Genomic DNA, 12,878 nt, shown 5'->3' with positions numbered 1-12,878 from the left:
TGGCAAACCCAATGTTATGTACTGAGCTGAATCCTAGAACAATAGGATTCAGAATCAGCGGGAGCTACCCAATCCAACTCCAGGTGGAAGTGAATCCGCAACCTGATTGGCCTGCTGGAGCAGCCAATCAGGCGGCTGGCAGAAGTGAATCTGCTACCTGATTGGCCTGTAGGAGCAGCCAATCAGGCTGCAGGCAGAAGTCAATCCACAATATAATTGGCCCACAGGTGTAGCCCTGAAGTAGCCAATCACGCAAGGCCCATTGTGTAAATAATGTATATAAGCAGATGGTTTGGGGAAAAGAGCCATTCTTTTTCTCCTCTTCTCCTTGATGACTATGAGCTGAATAAAGAGCATGAAATTCACTCTCGACTCCGAGTACATTTCACTGGCGACGAGGATGGGATCCTGCTGAGCTGACCGCCACCACGCACTGCACCGCAGCACCGCCACCTGCTGCACCGCTGCATCGCACCGTGCATCCAGGCTTCAGCTCCAGGACCCAAGGAACCCAGAATGGCAACCGACAGCAGCTTCTCGCCATTCAAACCAGCATCAGGAGACTGGGAAGGGTACGCCGCCCGTTTCAACTTCCTCCTGCAAGCGAAAGAAGTCACCAACGATGCCATGAAGAGGGCGACATTCTTCAGCGTCTGTGGAGAGGAGACGTTTGAAATCGCCCGGGCTCTCCTTGCACCTAGAGATGTCGCTACCGTCTCTTACAAAACAATAATGGAACGGCTGAAGGAGCACTTCTCACCACAGCCCTCGGTGGTAGCTTGCCGAAATGCCTTCTACGCAAAGCGGCAAGCCCCGGGGGAAACCATAACTGGGTTTGTGACCTCCCTCCGCCAAGCCGCCCGGTTATGCAACTTCTCAGAGTTGGAGAACATGCTTCATGACCGCCTCGTCGGTGGCCTGAGGGACGAGATGTTGCAACGACGCCTCTACGCCAAAAAAGACCTCACGTTCCAGATTGCTCTGGAGGAAGCCCTGGCAACCGAAGCCGCCGAGAGGTCAACGCAAGAGGCACGACCGGCCCCGCCATCCCAACCGAGGGTCTACCACGAAGACCTGACCGACGAATCCGAATCTGACAGGGAGGAAGTACACCGAGTACAGCGGCGCACTCAAGCAGCACACACACCACAGCAGCCTCGACGAGAAGGAGGGAACTGTGCAAGCTGCGGGGAGAACCACGAGAGGAGGACCTGTCGTTTCCGCAACGCAGAGTGCAGGCAGTGCAGAAAATTGGGACACATCGCCCGGGTGTGTCGGGCTCGACTCACCCGTCGACAAGCATCAGATGACCGACCCAGGAGCCCCAGGTCACACGGCACCATGCACCAAGGCAACTCGACGGAGATCACGGACTACCAGGTATTCCAGTTGCCCCATCCCAGCACAGAGAAAATTTATATAGAGGTACAGATAGAGGGAGCCCCATGCCGCATGGAGCTGGACACGGGTTCAACTCTATCCATAATCTCAGCCCGAACATTAAGGGAACTGTGCCCTAATGGGGGTCCCAAACTAAGGCCGGCCCCATTCACCCTCCGGGACTTCCAGAAACGTAAGGTCCCTACAATAGGGGTGGGGACCTTCAGGGTGCAATATCGAGGGCGAAAGCAACAATTGGACTTGCTGGTAGTTAAGGGCCCCTACGTTAGCTTACTGGGACTGGCATGGTTTGGACCTCTGGGGCTAGCCGTTACCGGGGTGAACCGCACTAGCTTACAAGTGGACGTGGACGCCATATGCAAAGAGTTTCCAGAGGTTTTCGATGGGGCATTGGGACGATATACAGGACCCCCCATTGCCCTACAGCTAGACCCTACTGTACGACCCATCAGGCACAAGGCCCGCCGGGTCCCGTTCGCCCTGAAACCCCGCATAGACGAGGAATTGGACCGGCTCGTGGAGCAAGGAGTGCTGGAGCCGGTGCCCAACGCCCCCTGGGAAACTCCAATTGTTACACCCGTCAAGCCTAACGGTTCGGTCCGCATCTGTGCAGACTACAAATGCACCATAAACAAGGCTCTCACGGCCCATGCATACCCAGTGCCAGTGGTCAGCCATGTCCTCGCCACCCTGGCTGGGTCAAAAATCTTTGGCAAACTGGACTTGGCCCAAGCGTATCAACAGTTGCCTGTGGACGAAGCCACAGCAGAGGCTCAGACGATCGTGACGCACAGAGGGGCATTCAGAGTAAAGCGGCTGCAATTTGGCATTAGCGTGGCACCAGGCATATTCCAGAATCTAATGGACTCTCTCCTTAAAGGGATTCCTGGCGTCACCCCCTTCTTCGATGATGTGCTGATCGCCGGGCCCACACCAGAGGAATTTGAGGACCGCCTCCGCTCCGTCCTGCACCGTTTCCAGACAGCGGGCCTCAAGGTGAAGCGGGAAAAGTGTTTACTGGGAGTGCCGCAGGTGGACTTTCTGGGATTTAAGGTGGACGCAGAAGGGGTCCATCCAACCGGTGACAAGGTACGGGCCATTTGTGAGGCCCCAGCGCCCAAGAGCAAGCCCAAACTTCAGTCATTCTTGGGACTATTGAACTTTTACCATGCCTTCCTTCCCCATAAGGCAGCGGTAGCGGAGCCCCTACACAGACTCCTAGATAAAAGGCCCCCTTGGGTGTGGGGCCAGCGACAAAGGGCCGCATTCCAGGCAGTCAAGGACTTGCTCGTCTCGAACTCGGTCTTGGCACACTTCGACGAGAGGCTGCCAGTGGTGCTGGCATGCGACGCCTCTCCCTATGGCATCGGCGCTGTCCTGGGACACCAACTCCCGGATGGAAGAGAGGTGCCGGTGGCATACTTCTCCCAGACGCTTGCTGCAGCCGAACGAAACTACTCACAGATTGACAAGGAGGGTCTGGCAATCGTGAAGGGCGTAAAAAAATTCCATGATTTCTTGTACGGGCGGCCCTTTACCATAGTGACTGACCACAAGCCGTTGCTTGGCCTGTTTGCCCCCGAGAAGCAGACCCCCCAAGTGTTGTCTCCACGTGTCCTCAGGTGGTCAATTTTCCTTGCCGGCTACCAGTATGCACTAATCCACCGCCCTGGGAAGGCGATGGGCCACGCAGACGCCCTCAGCAGGCTACCACTACCAGAAACAGGCCCCGACCCAGCGCCTGCGCAAGAGGTTATGACCCTGGAGCTGCTTCCCGACCGACCCATTCAGGCACAAGAAGTTGCGCACCATTCCACAAAAGATAGGGTCATCTCCCGGGTCCTGGACTGGGTGTGGCGAGGATGGCCCAGCAGCAGCCCCGGGCCAGAATTCGCTGGCTACACAAACCGCAAACATGAACTGTCGGCCCACAAGGGGTGCCTGTTATGGGGAAGCAGGGTTGTTGTTCCCCAGCCCCTCCGCAAAAGGGTCCTCACAGCCCTACATGAGACACACCCAGGGGTAGTGAGGATGAAGGCCCTTGCCAGGAGTTATGTGTGGTGGCCGGGGATTGACAGAGAGATAGAGGCCTGGGTCCAACACTGCCAGACCTGCCAAGAATCCCGCCCGGATCCCCCAAGGGCCCCAGTCCAGCCCTGGGAGTCCGCCCGACATCCATGGTCACGCTTGCACGTGGACTTCGCTGGCCCCTTCCAGGGAAAAACATTCTTCATAGTGGTGGATTCCTACACCAAATGGCTGGAGGTCGCACTGGTACCGTCCACTTCTACGGCGGCAGCCATCCGGGTACTACGTAAGCTGTTTGCAACCCACGGGCTCCCTGACACCCTCGTCTCGGACAATGGAACCGCATTCACGTCAGAGGAGTTCCAGACCTTCACAGCGCAGAATGCCATCCGCCACATCCGCTCAGCACCATTCCACCCTGCCACCAATGGCCAAGCGGAGCGCATGGTGCGGACCACCAAGGACAGCCTCCGCCGCATGACACAAGGGGACTGGGAATACCGCCTTGCCGCATTTCTTCTAGCACAGCACAGCACCCCAAGCACAACGACGGGCCGGAGCCCAGCTGAACTACTAATGGGCCGGCGCCTTGCAACTAGACTGGACCGACTTCACCCCGACAGAGCTCAGGATGAGGTAGTGGTGGGGAAAGGCAGGAACCCCCGGACATTTGTGGCCCAGGACCCAGTGTATGCAAAGAATTTTGGGGCAGGCCCAGCATGGGTACCCGCCACAGTCACCAAGGTGACCGGTCCCGTGTCGTACGAGGTACTAACGGAAGGGGGGCAATGTTGGCGCCGCCACTGCGACCAGCTACGGCGACGATTCCCAGGAGGAACCCGGGAGGAGAGCGGGACAGAGGGGTCCCAAGGGGACAGCAGGGCAGTGAAGCCTGTAGAGCGAGAGGGGTGGGCAAGGGAAGCAGAAGCAGTAGGCACAGAGGGGCGCCCCGAGGCTGGAAGGACACCGGAACCAGAGCCACAACCTAGTGGTTCAGTGGCGCCAGACCAGACAGCCCCGGCACAGCCAGCAGCCTCGGAACACGAGCCAGAACCAGAACCCCTGACCAAGGAACACCCCAGGCCACAACGCACACGGAGGCGGCCAGCAGACCTTGGGGACTACGAATGCAACTTCCCGGGCAGGACTGGAACTTAGAGGGGAGGGGTGTTATGTACTGAGCTGAATCCTAGAACAATAGGATTCAGAATCAGCGGGAGCTACCCAATCCAACTCCAGGTGGAAGTGAATCCGCAACCTGATTGGCCTGCTGGAGCAGCCAATCAGGCTGCAGGCAGAAGTCAATCCACAATATAATTGGCCCACAGGTGTAGCCCTGAAGTAGCCAATCACGCAAGGCCCATTGTGTAAATAATGTATATAAGCAGATGGTTTGGGGAAAAGAGCCATTCTTCTTCTCCTCTTCTCCTTGATGACTATGAGCTGAATAAAGAGCATGAAATTCACTCTCGACTCCGAGTACATTTCACCCAAGAGGCTCAATAGATCACAGCACTGACCACATTCCTAGAGCTGTGTGTTATCAGCATACTGGTGACCCCTTGATCCCAAACTCCCCAGGAGCACACCCCATGACTTCATATACAGCAAAATAGATCTTTAATAGCACTGGGGAGAAAATAGCACGTTGCAGAACCCCATAGCACATATGCTGGGGGGTGGGGATGAGGAACAAGATCCAGCTTTACTTTCTGGACGCGACATTGAAGATACGAACAGAACCACTGTAATACGGTGCCTCTGACACCCACCTCACTAAGCCAGTCCAGGAGGATACCATGACTGGTGGCATCAAAGCCGCTGAAAGTTGTGTCACGTCAACTAAAGCAGGCATGTCCACCTTCAAGTAGGCTGTGATCTACTATCCAGTATCAAAAAGTGGCAGTGATCTACCACACTCTCCCATTGTCATTCTTCAACTTAAACATGATACAGTGGTACCTCTACTTATGAATGTTTCTACTTACGAATGGAGCTCCGTCCGTCTTGGATGCGGTTTAGATAGGATTTTTTCTACTTACGAATTTTTAGATAGGATTTTTTCTACTTACGAATTTTTTCTCCCAATGCATTTCTATGGGATTCGACTTACAATTTTTTTCCACTTACAAATGTGCATTTGGAACGCATTAAATTCATAAGTAGAGGTACCACTGTATTTGGCTGGGGATACCCAGCCAATGGGTGGGCTATAAAGAACAACATATCATTCTTATGATAAAAATAATAACAAGTTATTACCCCCCACCAGCCCCCTCCCATGGCCCTTGGCACACGCAGGAAGCCAAACCCCCCCCCGTAATGTTGAATCCCCCCATACCAGATGAAGAGCTCAGTGGGGGGGGGGGAGTAAATGCAGCCAGGCTGGAGCTGGAAAGGTGGGAAAAGTTCAGCATCCACACAGAACTAGGAGGGAGAGGGTGTTTTCTTTCCATGGGAACCGGCGGGAGGGGGTAGAGGGAGGAGGGGCGTCATTCTCTCTCATGTGCTGCACTTCCCGCGGCTCCCTACAAGCACCTCGTCTCCCCCCCCCCGCCCCGGGGCTTCGGCTTGCAAGAGGTGGAGACACGCACCTCATGCCTTTCCAGGACCGGCCAGCTGGCTGGGCATCACACAAAGTCGGTAGTTGAAGTGGGGTGGTTGAGGTGGCCACAAAGCGGAGGCGGTGCCAGCACCAGCCGGAGCTCATGCTGCGGCGACCATGAGCAAGCCTGGTTAAGCAGAGTCTCGACTGGTCGTGCCACCTGCGGAGTTGCTCTGGCCGGTGACTGAGCGCGCTCTGAGGGTGTGCTGAGAGTCGATCACAATCGATGAATTGAACATGTCTTACCTAAAGGATATTGTTGAATTTCCACAAGGGCCAACATTGATGCCGAAATCCAGCATCACCTGAGCTCTGCGAGTGCGGCTTTCTCCCGACTGAAGTGCAGAGTGTTTGAGGACCAGGATATTCGCAGGGAACCCAAAATGCTTGTTTACAAAGCTATTGTACTACCAACCTTACTATATGCTTGTGAAACATGGACCACTTATAAACACCATCTCCAACTCCTCGAAATATTCCATCAACGGTGTCTCCGAAAATTTCTCAGGACGCTAGGGATAAACGTGCTAAGAGGAAGGCACGCTTGGCAAACCCACACTGTGATGAACTGCCACCTGGAAACCAATGTCCCCACTATGGAAGGATGTGTGGATCCAGAATTGGCCTCCACAGTCACTTTCGGACCCATTGTTAAAACCGTGTTTATGGAAGACAATCTTACTCGGCTCCGAGTGATCGCCAAAGAAGATTGTTGAATTAAAAAAGAGCCACCCAAATTATCACGACATCACTCTTCCCCCCTCAGCCCAGGAGGATACCATGATTGATGGAATCACCTAAAGGATTTTGTTGAATTAAAAAAGGGCAACCCAAATGATCACAACATGTCAGGGAATAGTCTGAAGATGATGACTGGGGAGTGCATTCTATGGCAGACCAGCTTCTCTCCGATGAAGGGCTGGAGGGGAAAAGTCACCCTCCTTGTCCACAGTGTGTTCAGAAGCAGAGAGAGAGAAGCTGAACAGCTGAGGGAGGAGTTACCCAGTTACAAGATAATGACAAGGGAGCCCAAAGGGAGAGGGCAGCTAGTTGAGACGTCACTTGAGAGCGTGGGGGACCCCCTTCACCACAGACTTGGAGGTCTGAACATATCAGAGTGCAAAGGAGTCAGAGGGAGGGAGGAACTTTCCGTTGGCGCCTAAATGCTGAGGAAATCATGAGGAGGATTTAGGGAAGCCAACTGCCCTCCTTACGGAGAGCTGTATATTTGTGCTTGCAACATGACACTGTAATAAAAGGACCATAAATATATTAACTGCTCATTAATTCTTTTTTAAAATAATTTTTATTTTATTAAGTTTTTACATAAATTTTTATACATCAGTTAACATTCATATCTTATACAATATTTTTTTGGAGTTCCATCAACCATGTCTAAAGATTTCCAATCTTCCTAACTTCTTCTTGTATTCCATAATTCACTATTACTTTTAATAAACAATGAAACATTTTTATTTTCCTAATTTTTCTCTGTAATATTTCATATAGTTCTCCTTACAAAACTTCTTGCAAACCTACTAGCGTAATTTGTTGTTTACAATTGTCTTTCAAATATTTCTCAAATTTAGTCCAGTCTTTCAAGAACCTCTTGTCCCGTCGGTTTCGAATTCTCCCTGTCATCTTATCCGATTCTGCATAGCCCATTAACAACTTCTGCCATTCTTCTATTGTCGGGAATTATTCTTGTTTCCATTTCTGTTCATTAATACTCTTGCTGCTGTTGTCGCATATAAAAACAGTCCTCTAACTGTATATAATATTTAAAATCTTTGGCCCAATGTACCATCACCGACTTTACCTCTTCAGCTTTCAAGTGTCATTCCAACAGTATTTTATACATTTTAGACAATATTTTACAACTATTATTCAATATTTCAATTTCAAATTTTGATTCATTATGATCAAATCCACTTTCTTTTCAATTTTCTTTAAACATTTCATTGATTTGGCGATAGTGCAGCCAGTCATTTACATACTCCTAAACCTCTTCATATGGTTTCATTTTCCATTCATTTCCTTCCTCTTTTATTAATTTTTCATATGTGACCCATTTTTCACTCATATTTATCTTTTTAACACTCATAATTTCCAAGGGTTATAACCACCAAGGCGTTTTACATTCTAATAGGTTTTTATACTTATCACACACTTCAAATAGAGATCTTCGGAATACAGTGGTGCCTCGCTTAACAAACGCCCTGTAAGACGAAATTTTCGCTTAAAGAAAGGATTTTTCTAGCGGAGGTTGCCTCGTTAGACGAATTCGTTTTACGAAAAATTCGTCTAGCAAATCGCGGTTTCCCATAGGAATGCATTGAAATTCAATTAATGCGCTCCTATGGGGAAAAAAATTCAAAAAAATTCAATGCATTCCTATGGGATTCGCTAGACGAATTTTTCGTTATAAGAATAGACCCGTGGAACGAATTAAATTCATCTAGCAAGGCATCACTGTATATGGTTACCAAATCCTTTACCGACCTTTGTTTTATTATGCCACTAGCTGGTAGGGTTGCCAGACTCAATAGAGGACAGGACTTCTGTGCCTTTAATTGCCCTGCTCTCTTTTGAGTCTCGAAACCTTAAAGAGAAACCAGCAGACCCTTTGCTTGGAAATTAAACACAAAGGGTCTGCTGGTTTCTCTTTAAGGTTTCCAGACTCAAAAGAGAGAGTTGCTGTGGGTTTTTGTGTTAAATTGACCTTTTTCTCTTAAACTGGAGTCTCCCTTTAGAGTCCCTTCACCTGCCCTGTCCCAACCCTGACTCCCCTACTGTAAGTTTCAAAAATATGACTTCCCCACCCACACGTGTTCCTGAAAATGTCCGTCCCCCCACTGCTTTGGCTATCTCAGGATCCTACCTCCCTCCCCCCATGGCTATGTGTTTCCCACCTCCCTTTGTTGTGCTTCATCCCTGTGATTCCCCCACCCTGTGAAAGGCCCATATTCTGTTTGTTTTTACCTGTGACCGACTGGGCAATGGTGAGGCCTACTGTCCCAAACCCCCCTCCCCACTGCTTTGGCTGACTCAGGGTTCTTCCCCCCCCATGGCTATGTGTCCCCCCCTTTGTTGTGCCTCATCCCTGTCCCCCCCCCCCTTTGTGAAAGGACCTATTATGTTTGTTTTCCCTGCTTGGCAATGCTGCGGCCTATTGAAAAAGTTGGGCCTATTTTCAGTTGGTTGCTGTGGAATGTTGTGATGTCATCTGGCTGCACAGCTTTGGAGGCAGCAGCGTGCGATCTGCCTTTCTATTGGATGCTGTTGGATTCTTCCTTTAAAAAAGGAAAGCGATGTTCAAACAATAGGAAGTCAAAAAAATTTTTTTAAAAAAAATCTTTTTGGATTTTTGGTATATTTGTACCTTATTCTTTCTTTGTATTTGATTTTCTTTGTAATTTTGTATTTTTAGCTTTCCTTTGCATTTCTTCCTTTTGTATTATTTCTGGATTTGTTTTTGTAACTTTTAAAGTATGCATATATATACTGTATATTCCTGCGTATAAGACTACTTTTTAACCCAGGAAAATCTTCTCAAAAGTCGGGGGTTGTCTTATACGCCGTGTTGTATTTCTTATACGGCGAGTATATCCCAAACTCTATATTTTAACTGAAAAGTTGGGGGTCGTCTTATACGCCCTGTTGTCTTAAACGCCGGAATATACAGTATATATATATATAATAGTTTTCTCCAAATCTTTGAACCTTCCCCTCCATGGGTCCTATTGTCAACCTTTTCAACTGCATACTATTCAATAGTCCATATTTTACATCCAGATCTTGGAGTTTTCGCAAACATGTTTTTCTCCAGCCCTACAGTTGCAGGTGGAGCTGCAGAAGGAGTTTAGGAACTTGCAGAAGTGGTACTTCTTCTCCGTATAATTATCAAAATGATAGAGTGTGTGTTTTTTTGCTTCGACCTCTCACCAAAGATCTAGGGAGTTGTCCAAAGATCACATTTGAGTCCACTAGATTAGAAATCAGAGGAATTTGCGATGATGTCATGCATCTGAGGCAAAAAGGTCTGGAAGATATATGCCTCCTAAGCCACCCAAAAGTTGGGTGGGCTGAGATATAGGACAGATGATAAATGGACCAGAATGAGGTTGGCTTGACTTCTCTCCACTTCAGATGTGATCCCTTTGCAGGACTCTGTTAGTAAGAAGAAAGCTATTGCATATTGCAAACACCACAACAAAAGGCTTCTAATTCTTTGTAAGGAGGTGGTCGTTCCTGGGAGGAAAAATATGGTCCTCGTTCTACTGCTTCTACTGCCGTATGGGGACTGTGGGAAACTGAAGACAAAATGCCTTTTGTCTTTGGAAAGGGATAAGATAGATTCACCTAATTATTTCAGGCCAGGAGACCACCTCATCAGTGGGGTCCTCTCTGCCACAAATACTATGTTTGATCCTTATAGCTTCAACGACTGTCCTTCCACCAGCTTTTATTGGTAAGACGTTTTGTGGGGATGGAGTTAGTGGTGCTTCACTTGCTACCATTTCCATGAGATCCAGCTAATCTCCTGTTATTTTCTGGTGCCTGTCTCATTATCTGGTACCTGCCTTTAAGAACATAAGAAAATCCCACTGGCAGATAAATTTGTGGGTGATTAGGCTCTCAGTGGCTACCAGTCACAATGGCTATGTTCTCCATTCACTCTCACAGGCACTATGCCTCTGGGTACCAGGAACTGAGAATCTCAAGTAGGGGAAGAGCTCTTGTGCTTCTCAGTTTTGCATGTGCATCTGGTTGGCCAACTTGAGAACTGGATGCTGGAACAGATGAGCCTTTGGGGAGATTCTGCAGGGTTCTTCTGTGTACGATGGTAGGATAAGGGTGTCTTTTTGCTTTAAGTTTAATATACAGGGGGAAATATCTACTTTCTCAAAGTGGAATTATTATAGTGCTTTCTGGATCTTTTAATCAGGGTCTTAGATTCCCTTTTAAACCTGGCCCTATTATTATTGATGTTGTTGTTGTTGTTTAGTCATTTAGTCATGTCCGACTCTTCGTGACCCCATGGACCAGAGCACGCCAGGCACTCCTGTCTTGCACTGCCTCCCGCAGTTTGGTCAAACTCATGTTCATAGCTTCGAGAACACTGATCCCCTTCATGGATCCATGCCTTGTCGCGGCGAAGGGGCTTGAATAACTCAGAGAAGCTATGAGCTATGCCATGCAGGGCCACCCAAGATGGGCAGGTCATAGTGGAGAGTTTTGACTAAACGTGATCCACCTGGAGAAGGAACTGGCAAGCCACTCCAGTATCCCTGCCATGAAAACTCCATGGACAAAGACAACAGGCATTATTATTATTATTATTATTATTATTATTATTATTATTATTATTTGAATATATGCTGCCCTATAGTAGTCATATACATCTTGATAAACAGTGGAAAACATCTTAATAAAAAGGGTGATAATATAGGAATAACAGCAGCAACTGTTATAAGCTATGGTAACATTGGGGAAGTTATTTTGGGCGTTATTTTAGGGGTCTTTTGTTTGTTTGTTTGTTTGTTTGTTTGTGACATTTCCATGCTGTCCTTTTAACAAGAAGTTATTCCAAGCAGCTAGCAATAAATAAGTAAATGCAAATTCAAATGAAAAATTAAAACAGACAACCATAAAGAGGACAGGGGAATATTACAGTGCTGGCATGTATATAATTTTTTCCCAGGAAAGGAACCACAATGTACTGGCAGCTCCTCTCCTTCTTGTTTGCCATTGAAGACATCAACCAGAATCAAAAGCTGTTACCCAACATCACCCTGGGCTACAGCATCCATGAGAACTTTTTTAATAGAAGGGTGACATATGATGCTTTGCTAGACATGCTGTCAATTGGGCAGCTGAACTTTCCAAACTACAGCTGTGGTAAACAGACGAACTTACTGGCTGTTCTCGAAGGGTCTGACTCTCAAAGCTCCATCCAGATTTCAAATGTGTTGGGCACCTATAAAATCCCACAGGTAGGAATGGAGAGAGGTATAATAAGATTGTGATATCAGCTGTTTTATATTCCATTTTATCCCCAGTTCAGACTCCATGAGAGTATCTGTGAGGTTTTGGTGAGTTACCCTGTCAAAAGCTTTTTGGAAAGATCAAGTCGTCTATATCAAGAACATCTCTATCTATTTACAGGTTGGTAGCCGTGTTGGTCTGAGTCAAAGCAAAATAAAAAAATTCCTTCAGTAGCACCTTAAAGACCAACTAAGTTTTTATTTTGGTATGAGCTTTCGTGTGCATGCACACTTCTTCAGATACACATCTCTATCTATCTATGTGCTTCTTGACACTCTCAAATAATTCTAATCAGATTGTGAGACAGGTTTTGCCATTCTGTGGGTGGACACCCCATTCGATATTGGGAAAAGGATTTCTTGTGCCCTGACTTTGAAAACGTCTCCATAGATGAAGTAATTTAAATGCCCATTTGTTTCTGGCTCACTAGACCTGAGGCTTCCTGTTGCATGTTCGCCTGACACATGAAACTTGGAAGTACCTGCAGGGATTTTTCCTTCTAGAGATTAATGAGGGGCATGTTTTGTTTTGTTTTTTTAAAAAGACATTACCTAGAATCCTTCAAGGAAATCACTATTCCCACAAAGGGTCCTTGCAATAGACCTTCCTCCTTCCTAAGACCTACCCAATCTCATGTTGGGCTTAGAAATATTTAGGCTTTGATCTGAAATCAAATAAGATACAAATCTTCCTTCTCTTCCCAGGTCACTTATGCTTTTGTCTCTCATGTTCTGAATGATAAGAGGCAGTTTCCTTTTTTCTACCGGATGGTCCCCAAAGAAGAAGCCCTGTACCC

This window comes from Zootoca vivipara, chromosome 2 (assembly GCF_963506605.1).
Source record: "Zootoca vivipara chromosome 2, rZooViv1.1, whole genome shotgun sequence".
Lineage (NCBI taxonomy): Eukaryota > Metazoa > Chordata > Lepidosauria > Squamata > Lacertidae > Zootoca > Zootoca vivipara.
Note: the sequence above shows the minus strand (reverse complement) of the source record.